Raw genomic sequence first — 11,572 nt, 5'->3', positions numbered from 1 at the left:
CCCAGGCACTGAAAATAAGTTTTGACTTTGCTATTATTTTCTTTATAATTATAATCAACAATGTAAGGTAAATTCATCAAAAAAAAAATCAAATGAAAGCCACGGGGTAGAGAAGGGTCAAAATTATTGTCCATCTGAGAAGTTTCCCTGCTTAATGGAACAACACTCCATAAGAAACTTAAGATCATAGGAAAACTTTTATGCTTATAGGCATGATTTGCAAAATTTGCTTCACCTAAACCCCAAGGAGATCACTGAAGATTCACAAAAAAGGAATGAAACCCATGGGGGATCATTAACAGCTTAACACAGTTTATGTGTTCAAATTCACTGTATTTATAAAAACAATAGAGTAGAAATGGCATTATTTTGATAAAACCTTCATAACATTAAAATGGTAAAAATGTGAATTGTATAATGTAAGTTAGGAATGAAATGCAGATTTTACGTAGAGGGTGTGATTATTTGTATCAGGACCTCCTTTAGATCAAGGATGGGGGAGTCTCACATGATTTACCAACAGCTTCTCTAAACCTCATAAAAATAAATAAATTAGAATTTGCACAATTATCACATTTCTATATGATGAAAAATTAACATGTTTTGCAGTAGAAATAGAAAAATGTTCATGAGATAGTCTGACAAAATGGTCAGCAAATTTAAACATAAATCTAGACTTTGAGTATAATTAAATTGGTAGAAGACATGAGGTCTAACTTACCATAAAACATGGGAACAAAATTTCCAGCTCTGAAAAAAGAATGACAAATGCAAATATCATTTCAGTAAAGTTACAATATGGCAAGATTTATTTGTTTTGTTACATGTGATAGAAATCTGTTATAACAAGTATAGGCAAAAACCTTTATAAGTTCATGGAATTCAATAAAGTGTAAAAACACAACAACTTTTAAAATATTGTGGAATGAAAATGAATGCAACTGTACTTCAGGATGAGTTGGAACTAGTAAAAATTACCAGGTCATTCTCTATTTCTGGCAGTTACATTCTGTTTCAACACACATAAGCTTTCTCTACATCCAAGGATTAGCATAGAGTTTTAATAATCTACAGCAAATGTATTTTCTTTCCTGTTAACAGATCCTGGGTGTCGTGATGTATATGGCAGTGACCATCATGAGAAGAAGCTGTATTCTCAACCCTAGTGAGTTAATTCAGATTGGCTTAAGCCAATTATGTTGTTATTAATTAATTACCTTCATAGGGGCTAGTTTAGGCATGGAATTAGGATCTAATTCTGGCCAATCTGATGAAAAATTGGGTGTTCCTAAAAGTGTTTCCCTTGACTTTAAATTTTAAGCACACTGGGAGAAATTTCTGTTTCTGAATAACAGAAGTTCTCAACCAGTGTAGCTGGTTTACTACAAACTCAAACCCAAGAGTGACAGAATGAAATATTGGAAAGAGATATGATGATATCATTGAGTTGCTGAATTAATATATATTATAGATGCACAGTTTTGAACTTCTATTTACAATAATGATTTCTTTGCTATTGAAATTATTACATTGAATTTTCTGTTATTATCAGCTAAAAACATCCTCAGTGATACTGGAGAAAACATTGCCACTGACAAAGCTTAGGCTATGACATTAAAAAATTTTTTTTTCTTACTGGAAAAAGACTGAAGGAATACTGAATCTCAAGTTCAAAAGTCCTGGGGTAGGGTTTCAGTTAATCTAGATGAAAAATCTTGTGCCAGTCATTTGTGATTTTCTTGCTGAGTGGAATTAACTGAGAACATGGTGTTCTGTGAGGGAATCAAGTATGTAGAGCTGGGAAGAAAGCCATTATAAAATATAAGATGATCTTTTTCTAGATGAAGAGTAGGAAAAGCTTCTACTATACAATGTATAAGCAGTAAGGTGTATCCAGTAGGAAGAAATTAATTCAGAAAGCAATATTATGTAGTAAAAAGGAAAGGCATAAGTAATGAGTTTAATTCATGAATTTTATATGAAACTATAACAGGTGTGCTAGAGGTAGTGGGGATAAAAAGGGCTAACTAGAAAACAACCACACATATCAAGAAGAAAATCCATATTCTCTTATAAATGAGGTTCGAAGTTCTCTTTCAAGTTGGACTACTCATTATCCTGATAATTAGGCTCCCATATTATGCTAATCACATTATATTTTAAGTGGAAATTGATCAGTAATTAGAAAGGCTACAGGATTCTAAATATTCCCTCCTTTAGAGAAGAACTAAGATAAAGTTTTGAAGGGTTGTGTGCCTTATTGAAAGAATAGTCTCACTGAACTTACTGTAAAGAGTGATCTTTGTTTTGGAGAGAGATTTCTGAGTCTGCTAAGCTGCTGCTTCTCTGCTGGCTACCGTGTACACAGTTGTTACGGATGGAATTGTGTCCCCACAAAATGATATATTGGGAGTTCTAACCCAAGTAACTCAGAGTGTGACTTTATTCGGAAATGAGTTATTTAGTCAAGTAAAAGAGGTCCTTAGGGTGGGACCCAAAAAAGAGGGTGGGACCCAAAAAAGAGGGAAATTTAGACAGAGAGACAAACATGCACATGGGGAAAATTGATGTGAACATGAAGGCAGAGAATGGCATAATGCATCTAAAGCCAAGGAACACCAAAGTATGTCACTGTCAGGGAGCAAGAATTTCTGTCCCCTTCCAGGGTCCTTTTATCTGGACTAAGAATTAAATTTACATGAGATGGATTAACAATAGAAAATAAAACTTAATAGCATACATATGTTTGCCCTGCCATACAAATGGGTCACTCAGATAAAACTTATGTCTGAGATTAACTCTTATTCTGAGAAAGACTCCAATTTAAATTTTTCTCTGTAGTTAAGGGAGGGGAAATTTTTTCTTGAAGCTGTGAGGTTTTGCTTGCCTTTAGCTCAAAATAATCTTAATGAGGGCGCCTGGGTGGCTCAGTCGGTTAAGCCTCCGGCTTCAGCTCAGGTCAGATCTCACGTTCGTGGATTCGAGCCCCGTGTCAGGTTCTGTGCTGACAGCTAGCTCAGAGCCTGGAGCCTGCTTCCGGTTCTGTGTCTCCTTCTCTCTCTGCCCCTCCCCTTCTCATGCCTTTCTCTCTCTGTATCAAAAATAAATAAAACATTTAAAAAATTATTTAAAAAAATAATCTTAATGAGATAGTGGCCTAATTGTGGAGTGGCCTGCCCTCAGCCTCTGTGTCACTACACCACCATAAACTACAGGGGAGTCATAGAACTGATTTGCCCTCAGTCATCAAAGGAACCAACCCTCCTGACACTTAGATCATGGATTTCTAGCCTTTAGAGCTGTGAGTCAATAAAATCTGCTATTTCAGACACCCAATTTGTGATACTTTGTTACTACAGCCCTGGCAAACTGATAGATGTAGTTACATGTGAGTGTTATGTTGCCTATTCTTACCATTAACATCGCCTCCTGGAAGGATCTATGGATTGAGAAAAGATTGATGTTCATCCTGCTGGTAGCCTTGATTAGAGATTGCTCCACCAGCCCTCTACCTCATGGATAACAGAGGGAGTCAACCTGTGTGTGATTTTAGTCCTACTTTTCACTAGCTCTTTAGCATTGAGTAAATCCTTTAGCGTTCTGGGTATTCTTTTTTTCCCCATTTATAAATTATACATTGGAAAGATAAAAAGAGAGTTATAAAAATATACATGCCTGGGTCTTAGCTAATAAGAATATGTCAATAGTTGGAACATAGACACCTATATTTTTAAAAATCTAGAGTAAAATCTAATGTCAAATCTTCAATTGCATAGGATTCAATATCAAAAATGTCTCTAAACTCTGATTTCATTCATTCTATAATTATGCTATTATGTCATGAGTGATATAGGCAATGATATAGCCATAAAAATTACCCACAGTACTTATTTACAATGAATATTTAAGTAAATAGGGATTGTAAGCAGCTCTACACAGAAAATCACACTAGTGCCATGACCTAGGGAACTATAGCCTCAGTTTGTAGCAGTAGCTTAAATTCATAATTCTTAACATTTCATAATGTTTTTATTTTGTAATCCACTAGCAAGATGGTCTTAGTTACTCTGTGACAGTGTGCATTTAATGTGGCATTGACATTATCTTCTAATTGCCCTAATTTCTTTTGTATAATCATATATTAAAAGCAGCAAGTTTATAAAAATCTTAGCTTGACAAATACCCTATGAATTCTTTCTTTGAATGCTGAAGTCTACAAAATTAAAGTTAGTACTTATGAGCTCCTAGAAACTATTTACCACTTTAACATTTAACAAGCCATACATTAACATTTAAAAAGGCATAAAAATTTACATCTATAAGCGATTTTACTTAATAGGTTAGCAATATGCATTCTATGCAATAGAAGGGGAGTAGCACTAATAAAATGTATACTGAACTCAGTAAAAGTAATTTATACAGCTTGAGCTTAGTTGATGATTATAGGGCAAGGTACAGGTTACATGTGATGGTTTTATCTGTCCCTTACAAATGATTCTTGCCACATTGCTCCCAATAATTAGGAGTGACACTCTGCTTGGGGGCAAAGGGATGAGCAGAATGACCTTTCAAAATTCCCTTTGAGAGGACCACAATAAATTTCAAAGCAACATTTAGTAAATGGTAGAGGAAGCCACAGATCTTAGAGTTGAAACCATTTCAAGTTGAAAAAATTGAGAGATTTTATTTTATATTTATACACACACACTCACACACACACACACACGCATATCTTTTCTTGGAATATAAGGTAAACAAATCAATAATTATACAGTGACAACAGTACATAGAGGAAAACAAAATTCTTGAATAAATAAGATTGTGAGAATAAACAAATCAGTCCTGTACAATTTACATCCTTCTTTCCTCTTTGAAATTGAAATGTGCCCTGGTAAGTCATGGGAAAGTAGAACAATACTTAACTGCAAATTTCAGCACATAGCATCCCAGTATACAAATTCTGTTTTCAGTGTGTGAGAATTTTGAGTCATTTCTGTAGGGACTGATTAACAAATGAAAAAAATAGAATTTGAAACAGAAAATGGAGATAAAGCAGATGGCAATAAAGCCGTGAAGATTTTTATAATAAAGTTTAGGAAAGAAGAAAAAAGTTAAGAGAAAAATATTCTTGAGTTTTAGATGTTCTTTCTGGTGCTGAAGGAAACAGAAGTAGGAAGACAAAAATCAGCAACTGAGGTATTTACAATCATAATGGCATTCAGCCCAGAGGAAAGAACCAGACCCAAGAGAACTTAGTATAATGTTTATTATCTACAGTTAGACACATTTCTATGTCTCCTTGTTATAGTTCTGGATTGACTATCAGAACTAAGGGCATCTGGTTGGCTTACTTGGTTGAGTGTCTGACTTGCACTCAGGTCACGATCTCGGTTTGTGAGTCTGAGCCCCATGTGAGTTGCTGCTGTCAGCAGAGCCAGGCTGAGATCCTCTGTCCTCCTCTGTCTCTGGCTCTACCTCTCTCCCTCTTGCATGCCTTCTCAAAAATAAATAAAACATTAAAAAAACTATTAAGGATTGATAAATAGAAATTACTAATATAATAATTATTATTAATTTAAGATATCTTAAACTGTGCTGATGTCTTTGTTGACTTACTATCTTATTTTAGCATATTAAGGGATTAAGCTAATGGTTTTAATATGTTTTCTCTCAACTTCAATCTCCAAAGTTCCCCCCCTCCACAAATTTTATCACCAAAATGGAAATAGTTTTATTATATTACCTGGTGGTGATAAATATAATCAGTGCTCTTTATTAAACATTCAGAAATAAAATGCTAATCTCCTGTCTTCTGATGGAAATACAAAATCCTTTGAAAAGAATTTTGCAATTTTTTTAATAAAATTAAGTATTTACTTATCATATAATCTAGACATCCTACTCCTACTAGGTATTTATCCAAGAGAAATGAAACATTTGTCTAAAACAAAAATCTGTATGTGACTGTTTAGAGAAGCTTTATTTATAATACCTTCAAGCTGGAAACAACACAAATATCCATCCCTTTTTAAAAGAATAAACAAATTGTGATATAGCTATGTAATGTAATATCATTCAACAATAAAAGGGGGAATAAACTACTTATACATGCAAAAACCAAATGAATTTCAAAAGCATGGTAAACGAAAAAAGCAAACAAACACAAAAGGCTCTATAGTCTCTGATCCTGTTTAGGTGACATTTAGGAAAAGACAGTGTAAGTGGAATCATGCTCTCCATTCTACCTTATAACTCTTTAAATGAAAGTGTATAGTGCACATTCATCGTAAAATCAAAAGCATTTTGACAGCATAAAATTTAAGGATGCACCATAAAATAATCTATTTATTTAAATAATTTATTAATATCTTTAAGTTGCTTCCAATTTTTATAACCATGAATGCATATTCTCATATATTCATGTTTTTAACTATATGCAACATATACACATTTCTTAAAATAATGTTTTACACATTGACTTTAGAATTTAGGTCTAGACACATTTTGATACAATGCGCCAAATTGATTTTCAGAAAGATTGTATAAAATTACATTCCACAAACAATGTCAGAAATTGTTGATCTCTATACCTTCCTCAAAGAATATTAATTATTATCAATCAAAATATCTTTTAAAAGATAGTAAGATACCCACCCACTAATTTTACATTTATGAACAAAAAATATCTTAACTAAATATTTAAAGAGTATTCTGTTCAGTGAAAAGTAACATTATTCCTTTCACATCTGGAATTAGATGTTCAATACTTTAAAAAAGATTTTCCTATATTTCTAATAGATTTAAGTATTTAAGGAAATGGATTGTTGTGAGCTATTTATTTCTCAGATTCACTTTCTACCCTCTGTGTTGACCTCCATGAACTTTATCACTTGGGCTCTTTTGTCCTGTGGCTTACAGATGGTAGTGGAAAACAAGAGACACTCTTGTCCTAAGAGCAGAAGAGGGAGATGAGAGTAATTGTTTTCTCAGTTCTCTTGCCATCAAGCCACAGTTTCAGCCATAGTTTGCTTTTCTTCTAAGTGCACTTCCCTCTACTGGCAGACCACCAAACTAGCAGCACAGTCCTTTTGCATGGCTTCTCTTCCAAGGCTACATTTTTCACTGGATTCTGGCTACACCAACCCTTCCAGGCATGAGAGTGTTAACAAATGTGAGTTATGGCTAACAAATTATTGCTAACTAATGTTATTATTAGTTCCCAGGGACTTCATCATTCTTCTTGGTTCTTTTAACCCTGACTGCATCTCTGTAAAATACTTTTTGTTAAAATTACCTTTATGTCATTATTTTAATCTGTCTACTTTCTCTTGGGACTCTATGGGTTACAGGAGTGTAACAAAGGGCAGTAAGATATATAGGGCTTAATTAATTCAGTGCTAGGCCATAAAAAATAGTAGAGTGCTTAGTCAAATTAATTATATGAGATCAATAGTTTGTTTTCACAGCCATGACCTATAGAGTTATTTAAGCAATAGTAAACACATAAACAGAATGGGAAAAATTCATAGGAACTAAATATGATAGATGAATACAAAACTGACAAAATTTAAGGAAGAATGAAGGAGAATTAAGTAATATGATTATATTGAGATAAAAATTCTTAGTAAAGAATATTGTGTAGGATTGCCAAATTTATTAAGTAAAAGTACAGGGTGCCCAGTCATATTTGAATTTCAGATAAGCAATAAGTCATTTTCAGTATATTTACCTGAAAATCAAATTAAACCAAGCATTCTATATTTTATCTGCCAAACCCATTTCCCTGTCTTTCCATAGCATTTTCTGATGCCAACTTTGTTCTTGGTTGCCATGGGGTGGTCTACCTGTGGTATTTAGTTCCTTTCTCACTTTATGAGTATCAAAATGAATATATTTGCTTGAGACCTTATATTTTTAGGCCATTCTATACTGGGAAGAAAGGGAAATGCAAAAGAGAAGCTTTGCTTCATTAAAGTCCTAGGAAATACTCTTCTGTATTTCATTGGGTCTGATCTGTTATGCCTACCTTTGGAAGTAAGAATACGGCCAGTAATATTAAATAAAGACAAATAACTAAGAGTGGGAAAGTTCCTCAAAATCAAAACTTAGAAAGTGAGTGCTGATAGAAGAAATGTTACTGTTGAAAAAAATTAGTGTATTGCTTTTCATTCTAACCTCAGAATATTAGTTTTAAAATGTAACACGTCTAACAAATCAGTACTTGAATGTAACTAAGGTGTAACTTAAAATTGAAGTAACATTTTGACCCAATTAGGTAGTAAATATTGGACTCATGTTAAAACCTTACAAAGCAGGTGGGTAGCAAACAAGAAGCTATTAAATTACCTTAATTGCTCTGTATGTTGGCAATGGATTAATAATGTGATGATTAGCAAGTCAGGCCATTTTCCATTTTTGAAAGTAGGTACATTATAATCCTTAAAATAATTGGAAGAGATTAAAATAGATCAATGTTAAAATGAATGTCTGAATGTAAAATTTTGTAATATGACTTGATTTCACTATGAGAGTTATGAGACCAATGCAGAATGCTGCCATTTTAACATAATTTTGCCTCCTATGCATTTGCATTATATCTACATAAATGAAATTAAACTATTATCAAACAACTGGAAGTCCAGCAATTCTGAATCATTTTACTTTTTGCTATAACTTCCATCAGCATAAGCAATATATGCATACTAATTTTCCTTGGGAATTTAAAGGAGAATTCTGAAATAGTTATTTATTCTTATTATGATGTAAGAGAAGACCTTTAAAATAGTAAGTATCAGGGGCACCTGGGTGGCTCAGTTGGTTGAGCCTCTGACTCTTGATCTTGGCTCAGGTCATGATCTCGGAGTTTCTGGGATCAAGCCCTGCCTCAGGCTCCAAGCCCACCCCACAGAGCCTGCTTGGGGTTCTCTGTCTTCCTCTTTCTCTGTCCCTCCCCAGCTGTGAACACTTCCTCATGTGCACGCTCGCTCACTCTCTTTCTCTCTCAAACTAACTAAAAACTTAAGTTTTTAAAAATAAAATACCATGTATCAGGATTTTCTATGACAAGAATTTGGATGACATTGTATTTCATACCATAGTGAAGGGTCATATAAAATGTGATTCAAATAACAAGGCAAAATATTGGGTTTAAAAAGTAGAAGCAGAAGCAAAGTACTTGGAATAGTTTTTGGAGAAGCAGAATAGGGGTATATTTTCATGAATCAGAAACTAAATTGTTTAATTAAAAATAAAAGGTATCAAAATTTCTTTAATATGGAGAAAAGGAACCACAAGATCATAATCAACTATTGTATAATATGATGCTAATTTTCTGGTTAATTTTCAAGTCAAAGCAGTTAGTTTTTAAAAAAAACACTCTAAATAGTCTCAAAATGACTAAATTATTTGTGATTTCCTGTCATATGCTGTTCTAATAAAAGCTGAATATTACTTAGTATTCTGTATAAAATGCTGATGTCGCCTAACTGAAAAACTCCATTTGGCCTCTCTACGGTTTCAGAGTTCCTCAACGGCAAAATATACAAATGGCAGCATAAATTACCTTTGTCCCTCTTTCCACGTATTCTCGACCTTGCATTTATATTCTTTGCTATGATTCTACCTATTCTAACTTCTGCAAACCTGAATTTGGGGAAAAAAATTAAGTGTATAGATGCTGTAGTGGGGCATGTAATTTGTTGTCTTCCTGGCATCCATTTCCTATTCTCCCTTTACAAAAAGTCACCCACATTGACAATCCTCCTAGGCACCATGGTCCATTCAGTGGTGTAACATTAGCTAAGTCCTGCCAATCAAAATCAGTGGAACTTAATTCTGTGTAAACGGATTTGTGATTTGTGCATGTGTGAGGTATGGGGATTGTGAACATCTTCCCTGTGGGACGGGACATTGTCTCAGCCCACTTGGGCTCCTATCACAAAATGCCATAGATGGAGTAGCTTATAAACAACAGGGGGCAGGAGCTCCAAGAACATAGTTGTGTGATGCAACCTCTTCTGGGTTGCAGACCATTTTATCTTCATATAATAGAAGGACCTAGGGAGCTCTTTGAGATTACTTTTACAAGAATACTAATCCTATTCATGAGGCCTCCACCCTCATGACCTAACCCCAGCAAAGTCCTTATGTGCTATAATCACCTTTGGAGGCTAGGATTTCAACATATAAATGGGGGTGGGGTGGGGGGCACAAACATTCAGACCCTAACAGAAATCTCTACAAGTTTCTGACAATCAGCCTGAAAATCAAAGAGGAATTTTGGGGGAATGTTAGCAAAGTTAAAACATGAAGAAAGTGACACTGAGTCTTGACTATATCAGTTGTTGGATAAAGATTAGCATAAAAATTTGTTTATTCTTGGGCTGGGGAGTACATGAGCCAATTAGATCTCCAACTCCCTTACCTCCTTTTCTTTTTACCAAACCAGTTTAAGTTAGATTTTCAGCTACTTGCAACTAAATGGCGTAAGATGCTTATATTTTTACAAATGTGTGCTTTATCATTTTATAGCTCATTTTTGTCTATTAAAGATTTTTTTTAACCACAAAATTTTAAATGTTCTGGAATTTGATGTTTCACTAAACTTTTCACAATACTGGGAATAAATGTTTTCATGCAGGATATTTAACTGTCTTGTTACACTATCCCAGTTAAAAAGATAGAATATTAGAGGTGGTAGGAGTCTTATGAATAATTCCATTCAAATCCCTGTTTGGTTAGGGAGGTGGTATCAGAAAAATTAAGTGAATTGTATAGGATCGAACAGCTATGGAGCTAGGAACCCATGCCCTGTTAACCTTGAGTTAGTGTGCAGTCCCTTCCCAAAGCTGCAAACACAGTTTACCTAATTACAATGAGTCATTTTGCACCTAAATTAAGAAGCTGGCCTTTTATCACTTGATAGAAGACTCAAAATCAGTCTAAGTTATAATAACCTTGGGAAACTCTAGAACCTTATCAATTCCTGACCCTTTTGGTCACATATAAGGAAAGAGGTTTTGAATGAGCAGATTTTTGTTCTTTTCCTTTATAGCTAATAGAATAAGAATCTTTTTTATTAATCAAAAACCTCTTGATCATGGATTCATTTCTTATATCCCCTGCTATTAGTCCTAAATTTAGGCCTATTGAGATTTGATCACTTAAAATATCCAAGAGGAATGAATGTGAAAGATCATGATAAACCAAAAAGATCAGACGATAGGAATTGGATCTTCAAGGGAATAAACACAAAGATGGCAGCCATTTTTTGTCTTCTGAAATATTTTCTTAACCCTACACCCTAACTCTACTCAGTTTCCCCAGGTATAAGAATTTTGGTATTCAGTGAGAATAATGGAAACAGATTTGAAAGGTGCTTTTTGCTTTGTTTTATTTTGAAATTTACAAAATCATGTTTCAGGCATTTTCCTTGAGTATGCTTACAATGGAATAACATTTAGGATTCTGTTAAATTATGACATATCTGAAAACTAAAACTGGAGAAAAAGCAGGACAGTTTAGCCATTTGTGTCCCTTTAGAAAAACCTTTATGGACATACACAGTATGATA

The sequence above is a fragment of the Suricata suricatta genome, chromosome 3 (assembly GCF_006229205.1).
Source record: "Suricata suricatta isolate VVHF042 chromosome 3, meerkat_22Aug2017_6uvM2_HiC, whole genome shotgun sequence".
Classification (NCBI taxonomy): domain Eukaryota; kingdom Metazoa; phylum Chordata; class Mammalia; order Carnivora; family Herpestidae; genus Suricata; species Suricata suricatta.
The sequence above is the reverse complement of the archived record's forward strand: the minus strand, read 5'-3'. Positions refer to the sequence as shown.